Source organism: Lynx canadensis, chromosome D4 (assembly GCF_007474595.2).
Source record: "Lynx canadensis isolate LIC74 chromosome D4, mLynCan4.pri.v2, whole genome shotgun sequence".
Taxonomy (NCBI): Eukaryota; Metazoa; Chordata; class Mammalia; order Carnivora; family Felidae; genus Lynx; species Lynx canadensis.
Genome location: NC_044315.2, coordinates 54,654,434 through 54,667,765, shown reverse-complemented (window position 1 = coordinate 54,667,765; position 13,332 = coordinate 54,654,434). Strand labels below are relative to the sequence as shown.

The 13,332-nt window shown below is 43.4% G+C and overlaps 1 protein-coding gene across 1 annotated transcript in view; it reads right to left on the bottom strand.

The window, feature by feature from the left end:
* Positions 1–13,332, bottom strand: part of ACO1 (aconitase 1) — a 66,402-nt gene that overhangs the window by 41,966 nt on the left and 11,104 nt on the right. The gene's annotated exons all lie outside the window — the stretch shown is intronic.

Sequence of the window (13,332 nt, the reverse complement as noted above, 5' to 3'; positions counted from 1 at the left end):
TACTGCAGTGGGGCGTAAAGGCCTAAACTTACTTCCCAAGTGAGTGTGGAGGAGACCCTCTACCCCAGCTCCAGGCAGGTTTACAAGCAGAGAATCAGGGAAGTAATTGTTCCTGGCCTCCAGCACACAGATAAATAGCAATTTCAAATAACATAAATGTACAACTCAGAGAAAAACACAGTAGGAATAGCAAGTAGAGAAGGAATAAGAAAGCTTGTTTTTAGTCCTACCCCTGGGGCAAAAATCCTTCAGCCAATCCATTTCCCAATTTTGAGATAAGAATAGTAATGTTCCGGGGCGCCTGGGTGGCTCAGTCGGTTCAGCGTCTGACCTTGGCTCAGATCATGATGTCATGGTTTATGAGTTCGAGCCCCGGTTTGGGGTCTCTGCTGTTGGAGCAGAGCCTGCTTTGGATCCTCTGCCTCCCTCTCTCTGTTCCTCCCTGGCTTTCTCTCTCTCTCTCTCTCTCTCTCTCTCTCTCTGCCCTTCCCCCTGCTCATTCTCTCTCTCTCTCTCAAAAATAAATACAAACATTAAAAATAAAAAAGAATAGTAACATTTCTGAGGCGTGTAGAGATCACTTAAAACTAAAATCTTAAAAAAACAAAAACAAAAACAAAACACAAGAATACTAACATTTCCCCAATTAATTCAGGGGTTTTATGAATACTTAAATATTCAACATATTTGAGGATGACTAATATGGAATGATCAACATATTACTGTAAAATGAAAAAACAATATGTGCAAACTCTGGACATATGGGTTCAGTTCATACCACCACAATAAGGCAAGTATTGCAATAATGTGGGTCAAAAGAATGTTTTGGTTTCCCAATGCATATAAAAGTTATGTTCACACTATACATTAATCTATTTAAAAACAATGTATATACTTTAATTAAAAAACACTTTATTGCTGGGGCAGGAGGGTGGCTCAGTCAGTTAAGCATCCAAATTTAGCTCAAGTCACAATCTTGCAGTGTATGAGTTCAAGCCCCACGTTGGGCTCTGTGCTGACAGCTCAGTCTGGAGCCTGTTTCAGATTCTGTGTCTCCCTCTCGTACTCTGTCTCTGTCTCTCTCTCTCTCTCAAAAATAAACATTAAAAAATGTTTAAATAAAAAATACTTTATTGCTAAAAAATGCTAACCATCATCTGAGCTTTCAGGGAGTCATAATCACTGATTGTAGACAACTATACCAAAACTAATGATAATGAGTAAGTTTGCTATATTGTGAAAATTGTCAAAATGTGACACAGAGACAGGAAGTGAAGAAATGCTGCTGGGAAAATGATACCAACAGACTTGCTCAAAGCGGGGTTGCTACAAACCTTCCATGTATAAAAAATGCAGTATCTGCAAAGCACAATAAAATGTGGTGTGTCTGTAACAGGAAATGACCATTTGGGGGGATAAAAAGTTACAAGTGGTTCTTGTCTCCCTAGACAGGCCCATAGCTTCATGAAAACACCAAAGCGACTGGCTCCTTTAAGAAGGGCAGGGGCCTCGAAGTCAAGATTAGGAGTAAGACTCAGTTTCCACTACATACACATCCTTTCATTTTGTTTGTGTTTTTACCCATATAACTTTTTGAAAACTAACTGAAAGTTTAAAAGAAATAGATATTTGTGTATATCCTCTGTCTAAAGTCCAGGGCTAGGGAATTCTGGGGAGAGGCAGTGGACTGAGAAGCAGCCCCTGCCTTCCTGGAGTTAGCAGTGCTGGAGGCCACAGGACAAGCCAGACACCTGTCAGGAGCACTAGAGAATGCAGAGGACAGAGTGAGGTTGTCTGCCAGCATCTCTGTGCCGGCAATGACTTCTTTCCCTGAGTTCCATGTGGTTTTGCAAGGGCTGCCATTTTGTCAGGGAGAGGGAAAGCTATCTGCCCTAATCTGGGCCAATCCACTTCCTTCTCTGGGAATTCTGGAACCAAACCTAAAGAAAGGCCAGCAAGGGAAACTGTGTTTATAAAAGCATATGCCCCTCGACCATCTGAGTTAGAACTACCCAGGGATAGTTCTGGTTAAAAATACAGATAGATTCCTGAGTCTCACCCCTAAGCTACTGAATCAGAATTGATGGGGGAGGTGGGAGGAGGGGGCAGGCCTGAGTGGAATGTGCCGTCTAAGGGGGGCAGTGGCCATTTGGCTCCAGCCTAGAGCTGATGCAGGAATGCCCAGCCCACTGTTGACAGATCATCCAATTTTTCAAGCAAGTCTGGCAGTTGGGATTTCTACGTGAACTCTCTTGATTTAGAAATGTTGGTAACTAAATGTTTCTAAAATACCGTGTGAGTCTGTAGCATGACGGCTAAACCGAACACGCCTGTGGGCTCTATGTGACCACTGGACTGCCAGCCCGTGACATGTGTCCCAGCCCCACCTGGCAGATGTCTCAGACTGGACAATGGCAGGGTAATCAGAGAGAGAGAAAACTCAGGTAGGCAACTACAGAGAGAAAGGAGGCGAGAGGTAACCTGCGTGGGCAACTGGATGGCGGCAGCTGATGTGGAAAAGTGGTGGATGGAAAGAAAAGGCAAAAGCTAGAGAAAACAGCCACGGAGAGAATCACCGAATCATGGGGCAGAAGAAATACAACTGAACCCTAAGTGTGGAAGGCTGGAGGATCTTAGGACTGCTTTGGGAAGGAACACTGTGGCTTTGAAGACAGAGTACATTTCTTTATCTTTATTTATTTTGAGACAGAGAAAGCGTGAATGGGGGAGGGGCAGGCAAGAGAGAGAGAGAGAATCCCTAGTAGCCTCTGCACTGTCAGCACAGAGCCCAAAGAACCATGAGATCACGACCTGAGGCAAAGTTGGATGCTTAATCGACTGGGCCACCCATGTGCCCCGGAGGACAGAGCACATTTCTTAAAGTGCTACACAGATGTCAGATACTCATTGTTCATCCCCACTAAATGAGGAGCCAGTCAGGAGGAAAAAAAAAAAACCTATAAATATACTGTTTAGTAAGAAATACGCTGGCTTGTTGGTAGAAGTTTACAAATTGGTGGGCTCAGAAAACAAGACTAATAATTCCACTGATTGGAATTTTGAGGCTGTAAATTGAAAAAGGCAATAATAATCCTATTCTCCCTTTGATTTGTTACCGATTCTATTGCCCCTAGATGTAACTTTTCTACCCCACACAGTAGCAACTGCAACAGCGAAACTGCTGTTTGGCCTGCCTGGGAAATGGGTCAGGAAAAGAGCCTCTCCACAGAGGCTGTGGGACATTTGAGAATCTCTGCAGCCAGAGGAAGTGGTGGGAGGCCCTTGCAGAATGGGGCAGGGTGAGTCATTCACATCTTTAAAAAGCCTTGAGTCTTTGACTCTTCCCTATCTCTGTGTCAAACCCTAATGGGGACAGGTGCCTCAAGTTTGCCAAAAGTCTACGATTAAACCAACTGCTAAGTTGTACCCGTTTGCCATGACGCAGTGGATGAAATGTGTCAATTTACTTCCCTATAGCTTACGAATGCCCTGTAACTCTGGCAGAACTCTGAAAACCTTACACAATTTCTGCTGTTCCCACCACCCTATGAAGCCTACCAGTATTTCAGGACAGATATGGTGACCGACAGAGCTCTTAGGGAAAATGGCTTGTGTAAAAAGTGCTCTACCGTCTGCCTCCCCTTTTCCTTAAAAACTAGAAAACTGTCAGGGTGCCTGGGTGGCTCGGTCGATCAAGCGTCTGACTTCGGCTCAGGTCATGATCAAGTGAGTTTAAGCCCCGTGTCGGGCTCTCTGCTGTCAGCACAGGGCCAGCTTTGGGTCCTCTGTCTCCCTCTTTCTCTGTCACTCCCTAACTTGTGCGCATGCAAAAACCAACTAGACAATTGTCTAATTTCACTAATCAATGAACCAAATTCTACTTGCAGAAGCTAAAAGAGAAAGAAATCAGTCACCAGTTACTAAGTACCAACACATAAGTACACGGGTACCGGTACATAAATACACCCAACGCTTTACACCATCTTCTCTAATTTTGGCAACACCTCTGTAAGCTAAAGCATATCATTATTTCCATTTTACAGCCGAGGAAACTGCAGCTCAGAGAGATACAAAAATTTGCCTAAGGACATACACCTAGTTAGAGGCAGAGCCAGGTTTGAAATCCTGGCTCTTCCCACCCCACCCTCAAGCGACTTCCTCCACCCCAGGTGCAGCAACTTCGGTTCTGAAGGTGCTGTGTAGAGGTCACAGACCAACCCCAAAGCTAAAACAAACAAACAAACAAACAAACCCCAAAAAAAAACAAAACTGGAGAGATTCATGGGCCTGAGAAACCCTCCTGCTGAGACTCAGTTTGGAATACTGGAGTTGCTTTTCCTTCTTTCCGGGGTCACCCAGCACGTTAGTCTGAGCTGGGCATTGTCACATGCCCCTTGCCATTTTTACTAAGTCACAGGTCAGTGACAAGCAATAGCAGCAACCCAAAACTGGTTTTGCTTCTGGGAAACTGTCCTTTCAAAAAGCTGGAGGGCTCTGGAAATCCCTTCCAGGTTTCACTCATGCTATTACTCCTGTCTTAAAATCACTTCATAGGAGCTCCCAATGCTTTAGCAGTCCCAAGAGAAAGCCAAAAACAACTGTGTTCCAAGGAGGGTAGAAGGGAAAGACCTTTGGCTTGGGAACAGTCCAGATCCAAAGTAGAATCTAGGCATCATAAATGCCTCCTAGGTCTGCCTTCCCCTGGCCAGACTCCTATTCCATCCTCAAACCTCAAGTATTACTGCAAATCCTGCAGACTCCCCGAGGTCTGGGTTTCATCTAGAAACCCCACCAGCTGGCCAGGGAGTGCTGCCTACTTCCCACATGCACAGGAAGCACAGACCCCCACCATTTCAACTCCCTTCTTTTCTTATCTGCCATCCTCCCTTCCCTCTGTTTTGTTCCTGCCTTTTTTCTGTTTCACCTAATTCCCATTCAATACTAATAAAAGGGAGGAGTGAACAGAGACAGTTGTTGTGGATTTTTTTGGGGAGCAGGTGGAGTGTTATCCTAGTTTTTTTCTTTTTGGAAGGGTGAGGGTTAGTGTCATGGAAATAAGCACGGGTGCTACCTTTTCTGCTCCACAGAGTAAGACAGTATTGCATAGAGGAAAAGAGAAAACAAATTAAAAAGAAGAAAAAAAAGAAAGTTAAGAAAGGGAAATGATATCTTTTAAGCAGTGATGTTAGAGCTCATTCAGAACTTGTGCTTCACGAACCTTGTGTTCAGGACTGTAGGACCGCTGAACATTGGCCCCGGCCTGTGAATCAAGTAGGACGCATGAACAGTTCTTATACAAAAGGAATTTGAAGACAGACACTTGCACTGTACTTGAAACCCTTCTCTACACTTAGCTCACACTCTTAAAATGAAGAGAATTATTCAGTTGAGAAACAGTGTGTTTCAAAGCTAGCCCATCCTGAAATACCAGCTGGGTGACTTGTACATTGTCATGATCCCCTCAGGTACATCTTGTGCCGGGACAGGAGAGGTTGGGGAAAGAGTACTGAACACCAGATTTTTAAAGCAAATTACTAAAAACACTAAACATTAGCATAGGCAGACAGATCTAATTTAACAAATGAACCATGCTCTTGGCAAAATAGGTGCAGGCAGTTCAGAGCTGGGGTTCCTCCCCAACCACAGTCTTGCTGCCAACCAACCTTTGGTCTCAATTTTGGACACCTGCAGGGGACTCAGAGAGGCACCACCTTTTTGTGCATATGTGGCATGGCATTAACCCATCCCCCACCATGCCCTTGGGACACCTGGCCCTAGATGCTATGCAGGTGATGAGACAGAATCAGAGAATGTTGAGCCTTCTGGAGAGAATTTGGAGATGCCATAGCATTTTCCTGACCAGGAGACAGAGGTCCCCAGAAGCAAAGTGGGATCACTAGATTTATGAGTGGTAGACCGAGGAAGAAGATACAGCTGATTTTCTCTCCAATGAAATGCAAATTTCTGGCAGGGATAAAAAGTATGCGCAAAATCCTCCAAAAGTAAAGTTTAAAAAAGTACCACTTAGGCATATCACAGTCTTCTGGCACTTTTGTGAGTTAGTTCTCTAATCACTGACTGAGCCTTCCATGTGGTGCAAAATACCAGAGAACTGACTGGCAGCTGAACTTTGGGAAAACAACTTAGAGTTAAATTTTTCATAATCTACCCTGCGTAACTAGTTTTTTTTCTAAGAGAGGCAGACAAGTAAGGGCAAATAAATTTTATTGATATAAATATCAAACATACAATTCCTTACTCAGAGTCAACATAAGAAATGTGAGCAAAGACTCACATTAATAGAAACGAAATAGAAAAAGTTGAATTATATATATACGAGAATCTAATTTAAAAACTTCAAGACTATTAGTATATATTCATTCACACACACACATACCATCATATATAGAAATGAACAGAAAAAGATCTAAAATAAAGTCAACATTGATTACCCTTAAGTAGATAAATGTTTAAGTAGAAACTACCTTTTGAAAGGAAGCTAGAACACTTCATAAAGTTCCTGAAACCACAACATACGGTTCTTTCTTTCATAATGTCTGATGAGGATTTATTTAAAAGTAAATTTGTGACTATTACTCTTTAGATAAACCCACTCTGCTCCTCCAAACTGCCTCCTCGTTGTCGAACGATGCAGTGAAACGGTTCACTAAAGAATTTGTAAATGGTTCACATTTAACATCAGACAGATCAGTTGCATATGTCATACAGGTCACAAGTATCAATCCAAGCTGGACCCCTTCCTTCTCACCACCCTCCTCAGCCCTCCTCCAGCTCCCCCTTCTCCCCATCACCCTACTGTCCTGCAATCCCAGCAGGAGACCAAACTTGCTGCAGAACCATATCTTCTAGGCTGGTGAGAACTTCAAAAATATTACACTAAGTAAAAGATGATCATTGCAGAAATATTACAAAGTGCAGGTAAACAAAAAGAAGAAAATAAAAGTCACCTGTAATACCATGCATGGTTTGGAGTTTCATCTAACATGACTTTTAAAGGTATTTGGATTTTGGGGCACCTGGGTGGCTCAGTCAGTTGAGCGTCCGACTTTGCCTCAGGTTACCATCTCATGGTTTGTGAGTTCGAGCCCCACGATGGGCTCTGTGCTGACAGCTCAGAGCCTGGAACCTCCTTCAGATTCTGTGTATCCCTCTCTCTCTGCCCCTCCCCCACTCGCACTCTGTCTCTCTCTCAAAATAAACATTAAAAAATATTGGAAAAAAAAGAAATAAATGTATTTAGATTTCTTTAAAAAATGGATTAGACCTCACAGTGTTTTGCAAATTGCCTTTTCTCACTCAGCAATACATCTTTATCGGGCTATCAGGTGATATTTTATATCATTTTTAATTACACCATAAAAATCTATCATTTAGATATACAACAATTTACTTAAATCTCCCATTAGTAAAATACTTAGTTTCCAGGTATTAACAGGCAAACAATGCTGCAACCTTTGTACACACTTCTTTGAGTAGGTCCTCAATCCATTTCCTTAATATAAATTCCTAGCTTCTGGTCCCTAGAAGTAGGACAGCTGAGTGAAAGGATTTGCATGTCTCCATTGTGTTAAACATCACCACGTGGCCTGGGAAAGGCCGTGCCAATTTATGACCCTTCTCTGAGGCAGTGAATGGAGGTGCCTCAACTAGGCAACATAATTCTTCGCCAAATGGAAAGATTAAAAAGCTAATCTTGGGCGTATCTTTAATTGCCAGTGAAGGTGGACACTTTTTCATCTGTCTCTTTGACATCTGAATTTCTTCTTTTGTAAACTGTCAGTCTGCCAGACACAGACCAAACCGAGTGATACCCAGATGGCCTTTGGTGACCAAATGTTCTCCTTGGAGGAGGACTTCACCGAGCTCTTAGTGTGGATGAGACTTGGCTCCGGGACCCCTAAAATCTTTGGGCAGCTCTAACGTCTGATGTACAGTCTGACTCCATGCCGAGGTGCATCCTGAACCTAGCTCGTTATAGCAAGGTAAGAGGCCCCATTAGCTTAAATCATGGTCAAAACCCCATTTGGTTCAGTGAGCTTTGCTCTCTGTTACCCAGACTGAACTTCCAAAGCCCAGGCAGCAATCTTGCAAGTGGGTTTTAGGACACTGAACACAGAGCACGGGCAGCACACTGCTGACCCATCACTCTTGCCAGAGGAACATCTCGGACCATACACCCTGCAGAACGCCCCACCGTGATGCTTATTCGGCACAGCCAGATTTGCAGAAATGCGCGGAAAGGTCGACTGACTTTAGCTAAATGCCAGTGATCAGATCCAGTAAGATTCACCTCTTCAAGTCACTTTCCAGACTCTGGAGTATAGAAATCCAAGATTTAGCTGCTTCTGTTATCAGAGTTGAATCTTTTTAGGTGGTTTTAGGATAGGGAAAGAGGGGCAGTATGAATGGGCCCCACAATCAACCAGCAGGGGAGAGGAGTGAGCCTGAGCAGCGGGACTCCTGCCAGTAATGGGGTGGGGAGGACAGAGGTTTTGTTTAGTTCTCGAGGGTGGGGAGTGTGCCTATCAGTTTCCAGGAGAGCTTGTATAGTTTCAAAGAGTTTCCAAGAGATTAGTGGAGAGTGATGGATAAAGTACAGACTGATGGATAAAGTACAGACAACACACGCTCCACATTATTTAGGATATCTAAAGGCACACAGGGGTGGGCTTTTAAAATCCATCCAGACAACAGAAAGAGGTTTCTTCTGTATTTCATGCGGTTTTCCCATCTCTCCCCTCCTCACATTTTCCTAAATACACCCATTCGGAATTTTCATGGGTCCCAACTCTAAAGTCAAAGTCAAGTCACTGCATCTCTAGAGTTCATTTCAGTTCACTATAAGGATTAGCAATGCTTCATTTATTTTCTGTTTAAAGAAAAATTAATTGGTCCCACTCCCAAACTGACTGTTGTGTATCTAAATATCATGCTACTTATAAACAACTTTTTGTCAAAAGCGAGATTCCAAGGATGTCTATGTAAGCATAAATAAGACTGAGGTCAGAACCACCCAGGCCAGCAAACCACCATGGCTTGTCAAGTGGATTTTTTCACAAAGTAGAGAACTAGAAAGATTAGCTCTTTGCTTTCTTTGATGTAACTACATCTGGACAACTGGAATAACTAAATATCTCCGGATTTTCCCAGAGACCAGGTCACCTAAAAAAACAAAACAAAAACTACCCACAGAAATCTCTTAAATGGGGTACTTGGAAAGAATTTTGAATAAGAAGCCCTAAGAGCAACGATCTATTTTGGGACATAATGTAAACAAAGAAAGAGGTAGTGCAGAAGGAGGGTCTTGTAGAAAGGAATTGTTGTGCAACAATATAACCAAATCCATCAACCCATTTTTCTTGAGCAATAATTATATGCGACGTGCACCCTTGTCTGTAAACATGAATAAGACTGCCTCTGTATCAGAAAGTTTTGCCATCACACAATTAGCTTGTCTTTTTTATTTTTATTTCTTTGCTAAATTAAAAAAATTTTTCAATGTTTATTTTTTGAGAGAGATAGAGAGATAGAGAGAGAGAGAGACAGAGTGCTAGTGGGGAGGGACAGAGAAAGAGGGAGACACAGAATCCAAAAGCAGGCTCCAGGCTCTGAGCTGTCAGCACAGGGCCCGACGTGGGTTTTGAACTCACAAACTGCAGATCATGATTTGAGCCGAAGTTAGATACTCGACTGACTGAACCACCCAGGTGCCCCTGTTTTTGCCAAATTTTTAAATAATCAGTCTATTTTCACTTATTCTTCCATCTCATCCTGGACAACTGCCCAGAAGGCTCCACATATATTCCTAGATTTTTAAAAAGAGCTGTCACAGTTTTGAAATGATTGAGTTCCATTTTGAATGAGCCATATAACCTTTCTGTGCCTCAGTTTCCTAACCTGTAACATAAGTTTAGTTGATAATCCTAAAAAGTCCCTTCTGAGTGAAAAAAAATTCTATGCTTCATTATTCATGTATTCAACACACATTTATATTAACCATCTAATATGTGCCAGGAACTGTTTTAGGCACTGGGGATACACCCAGTAAAAAATGACAAAGGCCCTGCCTGTGTGGTGCTTCCATGAGGAAGGAGACAGAGTACACAGCTAAATGATATACAAACAGAATGTCAGATGGTGACCAGCTCTGTGGATAGGCAGGACAAGGGCAGTAGGGAGTGTTGGGCCGTGAAGCATACTGAGAGATCAAAGGAGGTCTCATTCATATGGAGCCACTTGAGCAGAGCCTTGAAGGAAGTGAGGGGACAAGCTATGTACAACTGGAGCAGGGGTGAGACCATGTGCAAAGGCCCTGAGGCGGGTCTGAGGAAGGCAAGGAGGCCAGGGCAAGGTGAATGACGGCAGAAAAGGAGACAAGGTGGGGAGGCAGCAGACTTGGCCACTGTAGGGACCGTGACTGAAGACAAACTACAAAGTACTGTCCTAGCTTTACACTTGGTTTAAATTAACTGTAGATTACCAACACTGGAATTTGTTAAAGTCTGATATGAAATTAAGTCATAATGTGAAAATACTAGATTACATTTAAAAAGTAGCTAACTTCTGGAATCTAACCCTTCTGTTTCCTTGAACTTCATTATTAAGTAACACTGGAAATTTTTAGGATGTATCACTAAGATGATCATGACTCACTCAGCAGACATACACAGCCACTGCCAAAGGCAACAGACAGGATTTGGGGGACAGGGGCCATGGCCACTGCACTGTCTGAGGGAATAGCCCCTGCGCCTTGTCAAGACTCCCAGTTCTAGGCTTGCTGGCGAAGACAGCACAACATCATATGTAATTCCCAAAGGAGGAAGGCTTACCTGACACATTCTTTAAGTTCATTTTAAATTAACTGCAGTAGCACAAACTCAAAAGAACAGAAATAGTTTTAATTTTTGATATCACTGTGGTCTAATAGAAGCAGTTTCACAAAAGGGCTTGTCAACTTCAGAATTTATACTTCCAGGAAAGTCATCGTGGGGTCATAAAACATTTGGTCAGAAAGGAAGAAGCAGGGCAGGGCCCCCCAGGCGTCCTGACCCAGCCCTCTGCTCCTGATCTCTTCCTCTCCTCATAAAGGTCAGTCTTCAGCCTCTTCTTGGAATGTGGGTCTCCTACCCTGCAGTAACCCACAGTTATCAGTGGGGCTTCAAAAATGACACCTGCAGACACCCCAAAAGTGACATTTTGCAGAACCAAGTCCTATAGCATCTAACTTACAAAAAATTTTTTTTAAGGTTTATTTTTGAGAGAAAGAGAGAGAGAGAGGGCGAGCGAATGAGCATGAGTGAGGGAGGAGCAGAGAGAGAAAGGCAGACACAGAATCTGAAGCAGGCTCCAGGCTCTGAGTTGTCAGCACAGAGCCAGACTTGGGGCTCAAACCATGAGATCATGACCTGAGCCTAAGTCGGACGCTTAACTGACTGAGCCACCCAGGCGACCCCCTATTGCATCTAACTTTTGAGGCGAGAGGAGCGGGGTAGGGGCAGACCACTGTGTTTTTAAAAGCATTATGGGGCAGGCCTAGTTGATATCCATTCTTTAAGAAAAGCTGCATGATTTCCTCAAGCTTCTGAACAAATTGTATAGATGTTTGGTAATGAACTTTTCTAACTCAAATTTTAGGAACTAGAAACAAAGAGTGTCACTACAAGAGGCAGGGTGTCAGGCTGCCAGGGTCTCAGAGGGCAGCATTTATCTCCATGAATTTCCCACGTTTCTGAGGTCATCAACCCTCACTCACCTCAGAACTGGACTTAAGAATGATGACTCATGCTAACAGAGTTCTCAGAAGCTTGAGGTATAAACCCATATATTTATTGATTTTCCAAAAGAAAGACAACTGCCAGGACGACCCGATGCTCCTGTTTTCTGACCATCACATTCTCTCCCCAGAGCAGTTGAGTGATGTGGTTCAGAGCTGGAAACCGAAGCTAAATATCAGGCGTATTGAAAGGGGGAGCTGGAACTCAAAATCAAGTCCATCACACTCTAAAGCCTACCTCTTAAGCAGCTAAGCCTTCACCCTATCTCAGTGGCCCAGACAGTGGCATGGCATCTATATGCAAATGCCATTTCATGGCATCAAAGACATAAGTAATAAAATAGCATTAGACATATTTGGCACCTGGGCCTCTCTGGATTGTCTAAGAGACAGGATGTAAATTCATTCATACATTTGACATTTTTAAAAAAAAATTTTTTTTTTAACGTTTATTTTTTTTTTGAGACAGAGACAGAGCATGAACGGGGGAGGGGCAGAGAGAAAGGGAGACACAGAATCGGAAACAGGCTCCAGGCTCTGAGCCATCAGCCCAGAGCCCAACTCGGGGCTCGAACTCACGGACCGTGAGATCGTGACCTGAGCTGAAGTCGGACGCTTAACTGACTGAGCCACCCAGGCGCCCCCATACATTTGACATTTATAGGCAACTGGGATAAAGGAACACAGTCCCCATTGCTATTCAGTCACACATAGACTGGACAGGAGGAATTAATAACCATATCATGAGATCCATGCTACAGCAGTGGTGAATGGTGATAAAGAAACCTCTTGGGAGAACAGCTAATCCAGCCTGGGAGGCGGGGCATGAAGACCTCCAGGGACAGGCAAAACCGGAACTTCACGAATGGAGGGAGTCAATGAAAGTATATTTGGGGCAGAGAACACAGCACACAAAGGCATGGAAGTGTGACCCTGTGGAAATCATAAAGCAGGCCCAGGTGGATGAAGTACAGGAGGCATGTGGGCAGAGCTAAGTGAGGAGGGAAAGGAAGGGGGCAGGGTCCCCATCACAAGGGGCCTCACAAAAAGGTTCAGCTTTATCCTGAAGACAGGGGCACCATTAAAGGATTCTAGTCTGGATGCTTCAAGACCTGATTTGATTTTCTGAGATCACTCTGGAAGTCTGGGGGACTGCTTCAGGAGAAGGATGCTGGACTTATGTTGGGGAGGCAGGTTACAGTCAGAAAGAGAGGTCAGAGGCAATATATCTCAGTGAGAATTAAGAAAGCAGAATGGATGGAATTCAAACTGTATTACAAAGCTGTTATCATGAAGACAGTATGGTACTGGCACAAAAACAGACACTTAGGTCAATGGAACAGAATAGAGAACCCAGAAATGGGCCCACAAACATATGGCCAACTAATCTTTGACAAAGCAGGAAAGAATATCCAATGGAATAAACACAGTCTCTTCAGCAAATGGTGCTGGGAAAACTGGACAGTGACATGCCGAAAAGTGAACCTGGACCACTTTCTTACACCATACACAAAAATAAACTCAAAATGGATGAAAAA